The sequence below is a fragment of the Arachis hypogaea genome, chromosome 2 (genome assembly GCF_003086295.3).
Source record: "Arachis hypogaea cultivar Tifrunner chromosome 2, arahy.Tifrunner.gnm2.J5K5, whole genome shotgun sequence".
NCBI classification, from domain to species: Eukaryota; Viridiplantae; Streptophyta; class Magnoliopsida; order Fabales; family Fabaceae; genus Arachis; species Arachis hypogaea.
The window spans coordinates 69323163-69338653 of record NC_092037.1 but is presented as its reverse complement, the minus strand read 5'-3'; the positions used below and the strand labels follow the sequence as shown (position 1 = coordinate 69338653).

The 15491-nt window shown below is 39.8% G+C and overlaps 1 non-coding gene across 1 annotated transcript; it reads left to right on the top strand.

Annotated features, from left to right (window-relative positions):
* The first annotated feature begins 225 nt into the window (after positions 1–225).
* On the top strand, positions 226–333 carry LOC112768106 (small nucleolar RNA R71). The gene has a single exon (XR_003185550.1). It is a non-coding gene; the product is annotated as a small nucleolar RNA R71 (small nucleolar RNA).
* Positions 334–15491: the final 15158 nt, after the last annotated feature.

Here is a 15491-nt window from a genome sequence, read left to right as displayed (position 1 = left end):
CAGAGTATCAATCTCAAAAACTCCTTTCTTCTGATTCGTCCCATTGTTCACAGGATTCCTTTCAGAAGTGTACATGAATTGGTTATTTGCAACCATTTCAATCAGTTCTTGAGCTTCTGCAGGCGTCTTCTTCAGATGAAGAGATCCTCCAGCAGAGCTATCCAAAGACATCTTGGACAGTTCAGACAGACCATCATAGAAGATACCTATGATGCTCCATTCAGAAAGCATGTCAGAAGGACACTTTCTGATTAATTGTTTGTATCTTTCCCAAGCTTCATAGAGGGATTCACCTTCCTTCTGTCTGAAGGTTTGGACTTCCACTCTAAGCTTACTCAATTTTTGAGGTGGAAAAAACTTTGCCAAGAAGGCATTGACTAGCTTTTTCCAAGAGTTCAGGCTTTCTTTAGGTTGTGAGTCCAACCATATCCTAGCTTTGTCTCTTACAGCAAAAGGGAATAGCATAAGTCTGTAGACTTCAGGGTCAACCCCATTAGTATTGACAGTGTCACAGATTTGCAAGAACTCAGCTAAAAACTGATGAGGATCTTCCAATGGAAGTCCATGGAACTTGCAATTCTGTTGCATCAGAGAAACTAATTGAGGCTTAAGCTCAAAGTTGTTTGCTCTAATGGCAGGGATAGAGATGCTTCTCCCATAGAAGTCGGGAGTAGGTGCAGTAAAGTCACCCAGCACCTTCTTTGCATTGTTGGCATTGTTGTTGTTTTCGGCTGCCATATCTTCTTCTTTGAAGATTTCTGTTAGGTCCTCTATAGATAGTTGTGCCTTAGCTTCTCTTAGCTTTCGCTTCAAGGTCCTTTCAGGTTCAGGGTCAGCCTCAACAAGAATGCTTTTGTCTTTGCTCATGCTCATATGAAAGTGAAAAGAACAAGAAAATATGGAATCCTCTATGTCACAGTATAGAGATTTCTTGAGGTGTCAGAGGAAAAGAAAATAGAAGGAAGAGGTAGAAAATTCGAACTTATCAAGGAAAGATGGAGTTCGAATTGTGCATTGAGGAATAGTGTTAGTCCATAAATAGAAGGATGTGAGAAGAGGGGAAGAAATTTTTGAAAATTAATTAAAAACATTTTAAAAACATTTTGAAAAATACTAGTTGATTTTCGAAAACCAAGAGTAGAAAAGAAATCAAGTGATTTTTGAAAAAGATTTTTAAATTAGAAAGTAAAAAGATATGATTGAAAACTATTTTGAAAAAGATGTGATTAAAAAGATATGATTTAAAAGTTATGGTTTTTAAAAAGATGTGATTGAGAAGATATGATTTGAAAAACAATTTAAAAAGATTTGATTTTAAAAATTATTGGCTTGGCTAACAAGAAAAGATATGATTCAAACATTAAACCTTTCTCAACAGAAAAGGCAACATACTTGAAATGTTGAATCAAATCATTAATTGATAGCAAGTATTTTTGAAAATGGAAAGAAATTGATTTTGAAAAAGATTTGATTGAAAAGATTTGATTTGAAAAAGATTTGATTTTGAAAAAAATTTTGAAAACCTGAAAAAAATTTGAATTAAAAACAGAATCTTCCCTCTTGTGCCATCCTGGCGTTAAACGCCCAGAATGGTATCCATTCTGGCGTTTAACGCCCAAAACACTACCTTTTTGGGCGTTAAATGCCCAACCAGGCACCCTGGCTGGCGTTTAAACGCCAGTTTGCCTTCTTCACTGAGCATTTTGAACGCCCAACTTTTTCTGTGTAATTCCTCTGCTGTATGTTCTGAATCTTCAATTCTCTGTATTATTGACTTGAAAAGACACTAATAAAAAATTTTTTTGGATTTTTAATAATGAGGAATAATCAAAATTGCAACAAAAATCAAATAACAATGCATGCAAGACACCAAACTTAGCAGTTTGTATACCATTGACACTAACAAAATGAGAATGCATATGAGAAACACAAAACACTCAAGTCAAGAGAATTTAAAGATCAGAGTAATGAAATCATCAAGAACATCTTGAAGGTCACTTAAGACACATGAATGAATGCAAGAAAAACAGAAACATGCAATTGACACCAAACTTAACATGAGACATAAAATATTTTTGGTTTTTATGATTTTGCAATTTTTTTGGTTTTTTTTTTCGAAAATAAAGATATCAAAATTCTTAATGAGAATTCCAGGAATCATGCAATGTTAGTCTAAAGCTTCAGTCTAAAGGAATTAGACATGGCTAGCCAAGCTTCAGTAGGACATTGCATTCAAGAGCTAAATTGATTAGAATCAATCAGCTTTGGTGATGATAAGAACATCACCTTGAAACACTAGAATTCATTCTTAAGAACTCTGAAGAAAAATACCTAATCTAAGCAACAAGATGAACCGTCAGTTGTCCAAACTCAACAATCCCCGGCAACGGCACCAAAAACTTGGTGCTGTTGCCGGATCAAAAATTTGGCACTGATGTTACCGGACCAAAAGCTTGCCGAAAACTTGAACAATTCCCGGCAACGGCGCCAAAAACTTGGTGGGCGAAATTGTGATCATCAATGGCGCCATCAACATGGTACGCTCAATTGCAATCTCAACTCTTTATCACAACTTCGCACAACTAACCAGCAAGTGTACTGGGTCGTCCAAGTAATAAACCTTACGCGAGTAAGGGTCGATCCCACGGAGATTGTTGGTATGAAGCAAGCTATGGTCACCTTGTAAATCTTAGTCAGGCAGACTCAAATGGTTATGGATGATATATGAATAAAGCATAAAGATAGAGATACTTATGTAATTCATTGGTGAGAATTTCAGATAAGCGAATGGAGATGCTTTGTCCCTTCCGTCTCTCTACTTTCCTACTGTCTTCATCCAATCCTTCTTACTCCTTTCCATGGCAAGCTGTATGTTGGGCATCACCGTTGTTAGTGGCTACAATCCCGTCCTCTCAGTGAAAATGTTCAACGCACCCTGTCACGGTGGTGCGCGAAATTGTGAACAATACTTTTCACAACTCTCATAATCCCCGGTCATGAACCCCAAAAACTTGGTGTTCAGTACCATGGCATTACACAACTTCGCACAACTAACCAGCAAGTGCACTGGGTCGTCCAAGTAATAAACCTTACGCAAGTAAGGGTCGATCCCACGGAGATTGTTAGTATTGAAGCAAGCTATGGTCATCTTGTAAATCTTAGTCAGGCAAACTCAAATGGTAATGGTGATGAACGAAAATAACACAAAGGTAAAGATAGAGATACTTATGTAATTCATTGGTAGGAACTTCAGATAAGCGCATGAAGATGCCTTCCCTTCCGTCTCTCTGCTTTCCTACTGTCTTCATCCAATCCTTCTTACTCCTTTCCATGGCAAGCTTAAGCAAGGGTTTCACCGTTGTCAGTGGCTACCTCCCATCCTCTCAGTGAAAGCGATTGCATATGCTCTGTCACAGCATAGCGGAATTCATCTGTCGGTTCTCAATCAGGCCGGAATAGAATCCAGTGATTCTTTTGCGTCTGTCACTAACGCCCCGCCTTCAGGAGTTTGAAGCACGTCACAGTCATTCAATCATTGAATCCTACTCAGAATACCACAGACAAGGTTAGACCTTCCGGATTCTCTTGAATGCTGCCATCAGTTCTCGCCTATACCACGAAGACTCTGATCTCACGGAATGGTTGGCTCGTTTGTCAGACGAGCACTCGGTTGTCAGGCGATCAACCATGCATCGTGCAATCAAGAATCCAAGAGATATTCACTAGAGCCTTGGTTACTTGTAGAACAGAAGTGGTTGTCAGTCACCTTGTTCATGGGTGAGAATGATGATGAGTGTCACGGATCATCACATTCATCAAGTTGAAGAACAAGTGATATCTTGGATAAAGAACAAGCGGAATTGAATGGAAGAACAATAGTAATTGCATTAATACTTGAGGTACAGCAGAGCTCCACACCTTAATCTATGGTGTGTAGAAACTCCACCGTTGAAAATACATAAGCATAAGGTCTAGGCATGGCCGAATGGCCAGCCTCCCAGTGATCTAAGATAGCATGAAAATGAAGATAGCTACCAAAGTCCCTAAATACAATAGAAAAAGGTCCTACTTATAGAGAACTAGTAGCCTAAGGTTTACAGAGATGAGTAAATGACATAAAAATCCACTTCCGGGCCCACTTGGTGTGTGCTTGGGCTGAGCAATGAAGCATTTTCGTGTAGAGACTCTTCTTGGAGTTAAACGCCAGCTTTAGTGCCAGTTTGGGCGTTTAACTCCCATTTGGGTGCCAGTTCCAGCGTTTAACGCTGGGATTCCTGAGGGTGACTTTGAACGCCGGTTTGGGCCATCAAATCTTGGGCAAAGTATGGACTATCATATATTGCTGGAAAGCCCAGGATGTCTACTTTTCAACGCCGTTGAGAGCGCGCCAATTGGGCTTCTGTAGCTCCAGAAAATCCACTTTGAATGCAGGGAGGTCAGAATCCAACAGCATCTGCAGTCCTTTTTGGTCTCTGAATCAGATTTTTGCTCAGGTCCCTCAATTTCAGCCAGAAAATACCTGAAATCACAGAAAAACACACAAACCCATAGTAAATTCCAGAAAAGTGAATTTTAACTAAAAACTAATAAAAATATACTAAAAACTAAGTAGATCATACTAAAAACATACTAAAAACAATGCCAAAAAGTATACAAATTATCCGCTCATCACAACAACAAACTTAAATTGTTGCTTGTCCTCAAGCAACTGAAAATCAAATAAGATAAAAAGAAGAGAATATGCAATGAATTCCAAAAACATCTATGAAGATCAGTATTAATTAGATGAGCGGGGCTTTTAGCTTTTTGCCTCTGAACAGTTTTGGCATCTCACTCTATCCTTTGAAACTCAGAATGATTGGCTTCTTTAGGAACTTAGAATCCAGATAGTGTTAATGATTCTCCTAGTAAAGTATGATGATTCTTGAACAAAGCTACTTATTGAGTCTTGGCTGTGGCCCAAAGCACTCTGTCTTCCAGTATTACCACCGGATACATACATGCCACAGACACATAATTGGGTGAACCTTTTCAGATTGTGACTTAGTTTTGCTAAAGTCCCCAATTAGAGGTGTCCAGGGTTCTTAAGCACACTCTTATTTGCCTTGGATCACAACTCTTATTCCTCTATTTTTTTCGCTTTTTTCTCTCTTTTTTTTTTGAATAGAAATGCTTTTTCTTGCTTCAAGAATCATTTTTATGATTTTTCAGATCCTCAGTAACATGTCTCCTTTTTCATCATTCTTTCAAGAGCCAACATTCATGAACCACAAATTCAAGATACATATGCACTATTTAAGCATACATTCAGAGAACAAAAATATTGCCACCACATCAAAATAATTAACTGTTATAAAATTCAAAATTCATGCAATTCTTTCTTTTATCAATTAAGCACATTTTTATTTAAGAAAGGTGATGGATTCATAGGACATTCATAACTTTAAGGCATAGACACTAAGACACTAATGATCACAAGACACAAACATGGATAAACATAAGCATAAAATTCGAAAAAACAGAAGAATAAAGAACAAGGAAATCAAGGAACGGGTCCACCTTAGTGATGGCGGCTCTTCCTTGCTCTTGAAGATCCTATGGAGTGCTTGAGCTCCTCAATGTCTCTTCCTTGTCTTTGTTGCTCCTCCCTCATGATTCTTTGATCTTCTCTAATCTCATGAAGGATGATGGAGTGTTCTTGATGCTCCACCCTTAGTTGTCCCATGTTGGAACTCAACTCTCCGAGGGAGGTGTTTAATTTCTCCCAATAGTTTTGTGGAGGAAAGTGCATCCCTTGAGGAATCTCAGGGATCTCATGATGAGTGGGATCTCTTGTGTGCTCCATCCTCTTCTTAGTGATGTGCTTGTCCTCATCAATGGGGGTGTCTCCCTCTATGTCAACTCCCACTGAATAACAGAGGTGGCAAATGAGATGAGGAAAGGCTAACCTTGCCAAGGTAGAGGACTTGTCCGCCACCTTATAGAGTTCTTGGGCTATAACCTCATGAACCTCTATTTCTTCTCCAATCATGATGCTATGGATCATGATAGCCCGGTCTATGGTAACTTCGGACCGGTTGCTAGTGGGAATGATTGAGCGTTGTATGAACTCTAACCATCCTCTAGCCACGGGCTTGAGGTCATGCCTTCTCAATTGAACCGGCTTTCCTCTTGAATCTCTCTTCCATTGGGCGCCCTCTTCACATATGATTGTGAGGACTTGGTCCAACCTTTGATCAAAGTTGACCCTTCTAGTGTAGGGATGTTCATCTCCTTGCATCATAGGCAAGTTGAACGCCACCCTCACACTCTCCGGACTAAAATCCAAGTATTTCCCCCAAACCATAGTAAGATAATTCTTTGGATTCGGGTTCACACTTTGGTCATGGTTCTTGGTGATCCATGCATTGGCATAGAACTCTTGAACCATCAAGATTCCGACTTGTTGAATGGGGTTGGTAAGAACTTCCCAACCTCTTCTTCGGATCTCATGTCGGATTTCCGGATATTCACCCTTTTTGAGTGAAAAAGGGACCTCGGGGATCACCTTCTTCAAGGCCACAACTTCATAGAAATGGTCTTGATGCACCCTTGAGATGAATCTTTCCATCTCCCATGACTCGGAGGTGGAAGCCTTTGCCTTCCCTTTCCTCTTTCTAGAGGTTTCTCCGGCCTTGGATGCCATAAATGGTTATGGAAAAACTAAAATCAATGCTTTTACCACACCAAACTTAAAATGTTTGCTCGTCCTCGAGCAAAAGAAGAAAGAAGAGAGTAGAAGAAGAAGAAATGGAGGAGATGGAGAGGGCTTTGTGTTCGGCCAAAAGGGAGAAGAAGAAGTGTTTAAGGTGTGTGAAAATGAAGGAATGAAGGAGGGTTTATATAGGAGAGGGGGAGAGAGATGTTCGGCCATTTGAGGGTGGGTTTGGGTGGGAAAGTGGTTTGAATTTGAATGGTGAGGTAGGTGGGGTTTTGTGAAGGATGGATGTGAGTGGTGAAGAGAAAGATGGGATTTGATAGGTGAGGGGTTTTTGGGGAAGAGGTGTTGAGGTGATTGGTGAAGAAGAGAGAGAGTGGTAGGGTAGGTGGGGATCCTGTGGGGTCCACAGATCCTGAGGTGTCAAGGAAAAGTCATCCCTGCACCAAATGGCATGCAAAATCACGTTTTGTGCCATTTCTGGCGTTAAACGCCGGGCTGGTGCCCATTTCTGGCATTTAACGCCAGCATCTTGCCCTTTTCTGGCATTTAACGCCAGTCTGGTGCCCCTTTCTGGCGTTAAACGCCCAGAATGGTGCCAGACTGGGCGTTAAACGCCCACCAGCTAACCTCACTGGCGTTTAAACGCCAGTGGGTGCGTCCTCCAGGGTGTGCTGTTTTTCTTCCTGTTTTTCATTCTGTTTTTGCTTTTTTCATGGATTTTGTGACTTCTTATGATCATCAACCTACAAAAGACATAAAATAACAAAAGAAAATAGTCAATTATAAAACATTGGGTTGCCTCCCAACAAGCGCTTCTTTAATGTCATTAGCTTGACAGAGGACTCTCATGGAGCCTCAGAAATGCTCAGAACCGTGTTGGAACCTCCCAACACCAAACTTAGAGTTTGAATGTGGGGGTTCAACACCAAACTTAGAGTTTGGTTGTGGCCTCCCAACACCAAACTTAGAGTTTGACTGTGGGGGCTCTGTTTGGCTCTGTTTTGAGAGAAGCTCTTCATGCTTCCTCTCCATGATGACAGAGGGATATCCTTGGGCCTTAAACACCAAGGATTCTTCATTCACTTGAATGATCAACTCTCCTCTATCAACATCAATCACAGCCTTTGCTGTGGCTAGGAAGGGTCTGCCAAGGATGATGGATTCATCCATGCACTTCCCAGTCTCTAGGACTATGAAATCAGTAGGGATGTAACGGTCTTCAACTTTGACCAGAACATCCTCTACAAGTCCATAGGCTTGTTTTCTTGAGTTGTCTGCCATCTCTAGTGAGATTTTTGCAGCTTGCACCTCAAAGATCCCTAATTTCTCCATTACAGAGAGGGGCATGAGGTTTACACTTGACCCTAAGTCACACAAGGCCTTCTTGAAGGTCATGGTGCCTATGGTACAAGGTATAGAAAACTTCCCAGGATCCTGCCTCTTTTGAGGTAGTTTCTGCCTAGACAAGTCATTCAGTTCTTTGGTGAGCAAAGGGGATTCATCCTCCCAAGTCTCATTTCCAAATAACTTGTCATTCAGCTTCATGATTGCTCCAAGGTATTTAGCAACTTGCTCTTCAGTGACATACTCATCCTCTTCAGAGGAAGAATACTTATCAGAGCTCATGAATGGCAGAAGTAAGTCCAATGGAATCTCTATGGTCTCAGTTTGAGCCTCAGATTCCCAAGGTTCCTTATTGGGGAACTCATTGGGGGCCAGTGGACGTCCAGTGAGGTCTTCCTCAGTGGCATTCACTGCCTCTTCTTCCTCCCAAAATTCGGCCAAGTTGATGGCTTTGCACTCTCCTTTTGGATTTTCTTCTGTATTGCTTGGGAGAGTACTAGGAGGGAGTTCAGTAATTTTCTTGCTCAGCTGTCCCACTTGTCCTTCCAAATTTCTGATGGAGGACCTTGTTTCAGTCATGAAACTTTGAGTGGTTTTGATTAGATCAGAGACCATAGTTGCTAAGTCAGAGGTATTCTGCTTAGAACTTTCTGTCTGTTGCTGAGAAGATGATGGAAAAGGCTTGCTATTGCTAAACCTGTTTCTTCCACCATTATTGTTATTGAAACCTTGTTGAGGTCTCTGTTGATCCTTCCATGAAAGATTTGGATGATTCCTCCATGAAGGATTATAGGTGTTTCCATAGGGTTCTCCCATGTAATTCACCTCTTCTATTGAAGGGTTCTCAGGATCATAAGCTTCTTCCTCAGATGAAGCTTCTTTAGTACTGCTTGGTGCATTTTGCATTCCAGACAGACTTTGAGAAATCATATTGACTTGTTGAGTCAATATTTTATTCTAAGCCAATATGGCATTCAGAGTATCAATCTCAAGAACTCCTTTCTTCTGACTAGTCCCATTGTTCACAGGATTTCTTTCAGAAGTGTACATGAATTGGTTATTTGCAACCATTTCAATCAGTTCTTGAGCTTCAGTAGGCGTCTTCTTCAAATGAAGAGAGCCTCCAGAAGAGCTATCCAAAGACATCTTGGACAGTTCAGAGAGACTATCATAGAAAATACCTATGATGCTCCATTCAGAAAGCATATCAGTGGGACACTTTCTGATCAATTGTTTGTATCTTTCCCAAGCTTTATAGAGGGATTCTCCTTCCTTCTGTCTGAAGGTTTGGACTTCCACTCTAAGCTTACTCAATTTTTGAGGTGGGAAGAACTTTGCCAAGAAGGCATTGACTAGCTTTTCCCAAGAGTCCAGGCTTTCTTTAGGTTGAGAGTCCAACCATGTTCTAGCTCTGTCTCTTATAGCAAAAGGGAATAGCATAAGTCTGTAGACCTCAGGGTCAACCCCATTAGTCTTGACAGTGTCACAGATTTGCAAGAACTCAGCTAAAAACTGATGGGGATCTTCCAATGGAAGTCCATGGAACTTGCAATTCTGTTGCATTAGAGAAACTAATTGAGGCTTAAGCTCAAAGTTGTTTGCTCCAATGGCAGGGATAGAGATGCTTCTCCCATAGAAGTCGGGAGTAGGTGCAGTAAAGTCACCCAGCACCTTCCTTGCATTGTTGGCATTGTTGTTGTTTTCGGCTGCCATTTGTTCTTCTTCTTTGAAGAATTCGTTCAGGTGCTCTAAAGAGAGTTGTGCTTTGGCTTCTCTTAGCTTTCTCTTCAAGGTCCTTTCAGGTTCAGGATCAGCCTCAACAAGAATGCCTTTGTCTTTGCTCCTGCTCATAAGAAAGAGAAGGGAACAAGAAAATGTGGAATCCTCTATGTCACAGTATAGAGATTCCTTTGGGTGTCAGAGGAAAAGAAGAGTAGAAGACAGAAGTGGAAAATTCGAACTTAACAAAGGAGATGGAGTTCGAATTTTGCATTAAGGGATAGTGTTAGTCCATAAATAGAAGGATGTGAGAAGGAGGGAAGTAATTTTCGAAAATTAAGTGAAAAATTTTGAAAACATTTTTGAAAAACATTACTTAATTTTCGAAAATGAAAATGGAAAAGAAATCAAGTGATTTTTGAAAAAGATTTTGAAATTAGAAATCAAAAAAGATTTGATTGAAAACTATTTTGAAAAAGATGTGGTTAAGAAGATATGATTGATTTAAAAAAAATGTGATTGAGAAGATATGATTTGAAAAACATTTTAAAAAGATTTGATTTGAAAATTAAAAAAACTTGACTAACAAGAAAAGATATGATTCAAACATTAAACCTTTCTCAACAGAAAAGGTAACATACTTGAAATGTTGAATCAAATCATTGATTGATAGCAAGTGTCTTTAAAAAATGGAAAAGAATTGAATTTGAAAAAGATTTTGATTGAAAAATTGATTTGAAAAAGATTTGATTTTGAAAAGATTTTGAAAACTTGAAAGAAATTTGATTTGAAAACAAAATCTTCCCTTCTAGCCATCCTGGCGTTAAACGCCCAGAATGGTGCACATTCTGGCGTTTAACGCCCAAAATGCTACCCTTTTGGGCGTTAAACGCCCAACCAGGTACCCTGGCTGGCGTTTAAACGCCAGTCTGTCCTTCTTCACTGGGCGTTTTGAACGCCCAGCTTTTTCTGTGCAATTCCTCTGCTGTATGTTCTGAATCTTCAATTCTCTGTATTATTGACTTGAAAAGACACAAATTAAAAAATATTTTTGGATTTTTAATAATAAGGACAAACCAAAATGCAACAAGAATCAAATAACAATGCATGCAAGACACCAAACTTAGCAGTTTGTATACTACTGACACTAACAAAATGAAAATGCATATGAGACACACAAAACACTCAAGTCAATAGAATTCAAAGATCAGAGCAAGTAAATCATCAAGAACATCTTGAAGATCACTAAGACATATGAATGCATGCAATTGACACCAAACTTATGATGAGACACTAGACTCAAACAAGAAATAATTTTTTGATTTTATGATTTTGTAAATTTTTTTTTTTTGTGTTTTTCGAAAATTAAGTGGAAAAAGGTATCAAAATTCTTAATGAGAATTCTAGGAATCAGCGCAATGCTAGTCTAAGACTCCGGTCCAGGAATTAGACATGGCTTCACAGCCAGCCAAGCTTTCAAAGAAAGCTTCGGTCCAAAACACTAGACATGGCCAGAGGCCAGCCAAGCCTTAGCAGACCACTGCTCCAAGAGCAAGTTTGATAAAAATCAACAAACTCTTGTGGTGATAAGTTGAAACCTCGGTCCAATGAAATTAGACATGGCTTCTCAGCCAGCCAGATTTCAACAAATCATCATGAAACTCTAGAACTCATCTTCAAGAATTTCGAAAAAAATAAATACCTAATCTAAGCAACAAGATGAACCGTCAGTTGTCCAAACTTGAACAATCCCTGGCAATAACGCCAAAAACTTGGTGTTGTTGCCGGATCTTGGCACTGATGTTACCAAAAGCTTGCTCAAAACTTGAACAATCCCCGGCAACGGCGCCAAAAACTTGACATGTGCGAAATTGTGAACAATACTTTTCACAACTCTCATAATCCCCGGTCATGAACCCCAAAAACTTGGTGTTCAGTACCATGGCATTACACAACTTCGCACAACTAACCAGCAAGTGCACTGGGTCGTCCAAGTAATAAACCTTACGCGAGTAAGGGTCAATCCCACGAAGATTGTTAGTATTGAAGCAAGCTATGGTCATCTTGTAAATCTTAGTCAGGCAAACTCAAATGGTAATGGTGATGAACGAAAATAACACAAAGGTAAAGATAGAGATACTTATGTAATTCATTGGTAGGAACTTCAGATAAGCGCATGAAGATGCCTTCCCTTCCGTCTCTCTGCTTTCCTACTGTCTTCATCCAATCCTTCTTACTCCTTTCCATGGCAAGCTTAAGCAAGGGTTTCACCGTTGTCAGTGGCTACCTCCCATCCTCTCAGTGAAAGCGATTGCATATGCTCTGTCACAGCATAGCGGAATTCATCTGTCGGTTCTCAATCAGGCCGGAATAGAATCCAGTGATTCTTTTGCGTCTGTCACTAACGCCCCGCCTTCAGGAGTTTGAAGCACGTCACAGTCATTCAATCATTGAATCCTACTCAGAATACCACAGACAAGGTTAGACCTTCCGGATTCTCTTGAATGCTGCCATCAGTTCTCGCCTATACCACGAAGACTCTGATCTCACGGAATGGTTGGCTCGTTTGTCAGACGAGCACTCGGTTGTCAGGCGATCAACCATGCATCGTGCAATCAAGAATCCAAGAGATATTCACTAGAGCCTTGGTTACTTGTAGAACAGAAGTGGTTGTCAGTCACCTTGTTCATGGGTGAGAATGATGATGAGTGTCACGGATCATCACATTCATCAAGTTGAAGAACAAGTGATATCTTGGATAAAGAACAAGCGGAATTGAATGGAAGAACAATAGTAATTGCATTAATACTTGAGGTACAGCAGAGCTCCACACCTTAATCTATGGTGTGTAGAAACTCCACCGTTGAAAATACATAAGCATAAGGTCTAGGCATGGCCGAATGGCCAGCCTCCCAGTGATCTAAGATAGCATGAAAATGAAGATAGCTACCAAAGTCCCTAAATACAATAGAAAAAGGTCCTACTTATAGAGAACTAGTAGCCTAAGGTTTACAGAGATGAGTAAATGACATAAAAATCCACTTCCGGGCCCACTTGGTGTGTGCTTGGGCTGAGCAATGAAGCATTTTCGTGTAGAGACTCTTCTTGGAGTTAAACGCCAGCTTTAGTGCCAGTTTGGGCGTTTAACTCCCATTTGGGTGCCAGTTCCAGCGTTTAACGCTGGGATTCCTGAGGGTGACTTTGAACGCCGGTTTGGGCCATCAAATCTTGGGCAAAGTATGGACTATCATATATTGCTGGAAAGCCCAGGATGTCTACTTTCCAACGCCGTTGAGAGCGCGCCAATTGGGCTTCTGTAGCTCCAGAAAATCCACTTTGAATGCAGGGAGGTCAGAATCCAACAGCATCTGCAGTCCTTTTTGGTCTCTGAATCAGATTTTTGCTCAGGTCCCTCAATTTCAGCCAGAAAATACCTGAAATCACAGAAAAACACACAAACTCATAGTAAAGTCCAGAAAAGTGAATTTTAACTAAAAACTAATAAAAATATACTAAAAACTAAGTAGATCATACTAAAAACATACTAAAAACAATGCCAAAAAGTATACAAATTATCCGATCATCACACGGCACGGCTAATCATCTGTCGATTCTCAATCAGGTTGGAATAGAATCCAGTGATTCTTTTGCGTCTGTCACTAACGCCCAGCCTTCAGGAGTTTGAAGCTCGTCACAGTCATTCAATCATTGAATCCTACTCAGAATACCACAGACAAGGTTTAAACCTTCCGGATTCTCTTGAATGCCGCCATCAATTCTAGCTTATACCACGAAGATTCCGATCAAGGGATCTAAGAGATAAACATTCAAGCCTTGTTTGCTTGTAGAACAGAAGTGGTTGTCAGGCACTCGTTCATAAGTGAGAATGATGATGAGTGTCACATAATCATCACATTAATCATGTTTTTGGGTGCAAATGAATATCTTAGAACAAGAATAAGCTGAATTGAATAGAAGAACAATAGTAATTGCATTAATACTCGAGGTACAGCAGAGCTCCACACCTTAATCTATGGTGTGTAGAAACTCCACCGTTAAAAATATATAAGAACAAAAGTGATCATTGGCTTCGGTCCCAGAGAGGGAACCAGAAGAACTAAGATGAGAATACAATAGCAAAAGGTCCTATATGTAGAGAACTAGTAGCCTAGGATTTACAGAAATGAGTAAATGACATAAAAATCAACTTCAGGGCCCACTTGGTGTGTGCTTGGGCTGAGCATTGAAGCATTTTTGTGTAGAGACTTATCTTGGAGTTAAACGCCAGCTTTTGTGCCAGTTTGGGCGTTTAACTCCCACTCTTGTGCCAGTTCCGGCGTTTAACGCCGGCAGTTTTGAGCTGATTTGGAACGCCGGTTTGGGCCATCAAATCTCAGGCAAAGTATGGACTATTATACATTGCTGGAAAGCCCAGAATGTCTACTTTTCAACGCCATTGAGAGCGCGCTAATTGGGCTTCTGTAACTCCAGAAAATCCACTTCGAGTGTAGGGAGGTCATAATCCAACAGCATCTGCAGTCCTTTTCAGCCTCTGAATCAGATTTTTGCTCAAGTCCCTCAATTTCAGCCAGAAAATACCTGAAATCACAGAAAAACACACAAACTCATAGTAAAGTCTAGAAAAGTGAATTTTAACTAAAAACTAATAGAAATATACTAAAAACTAACTAAAACATACTAAAAACATACTAAAAACAATGCCAAAAAGCGTACAAATTATCCGCTCATCAGCGCACCATCACTAAGGTGGATTCATTCCTTGTTCTTATTTTTCTATTTTTCAGTTTTTATGCTTATTATGTCATATATATTTGTGTCTCTGTTACATGATCATTAGTATTTAGTAACTATGTCTTAAGGCTATAAATAATTCCATGAATCCTTCACCTCTCTTAAATGAAAAATGTTTCTAATTCAAAAGAACAAGAAGTACATGAATTTTGAAATTATCCTTGAATTTAGTTTAATTATATTGATGTGGTGACAATACTTTTTGTCTTCTAAATGAATGCTTGAACAGTGCATAATTTTGATCTTGTTGTTTATGAATGTTAAAATTGTTGGCTCTTGAAAGAATGATGAACAAAGAGAAATGCTATTGATAATCTGAAAAATCATGAAATTGATTCTTGAAGCAAGAAAAAGCAGTGAAAAAGCAAAAGCTTGTGAAAAAAAAATATAGAAAGAAAAAGAAAAAGCAAGCAGAAAAAGCCAATAGCCCTTAAAACCAAAATGCAAGGGTAAAAAGGATCCAAGGCTTTGAGCATCAATGGATAGGAGGGCCTAAGGAAATAAAATCCAGGCCTAAGCGGCTAAATCAAGCTGTCCCTAACCATGTGCTTGTGGCATGCAGGTCTAAGTGAAAAGCTTGAGACTGAGTGGTTAAAGTCGTGATCCAAAGCAAAAAGAGTGTGCTTAAGAGCTCTGGACACCTCTAACTGGGGACTTTAGCAAAGCTGAGTCACAATCTGAAAAGGTTCACCCAGTCATGTGTCTGTGGCATTTATGTATCCGGTGGTAATACTGGAAAACAAAGTGCTTAGGACCACGGCCAAGACTCATAAAAGTAGCTGTGTTCAAGAATCAACAAACTTAACTACAAGAATCAATAACACTATCTGAAATTCTAAGTTCCTATAGATGCCAATCATTCTAAACTTCAAAGGAGAAAGTGAGATGCCAAAACTGTTCAGAAGCAAAAAGCTAC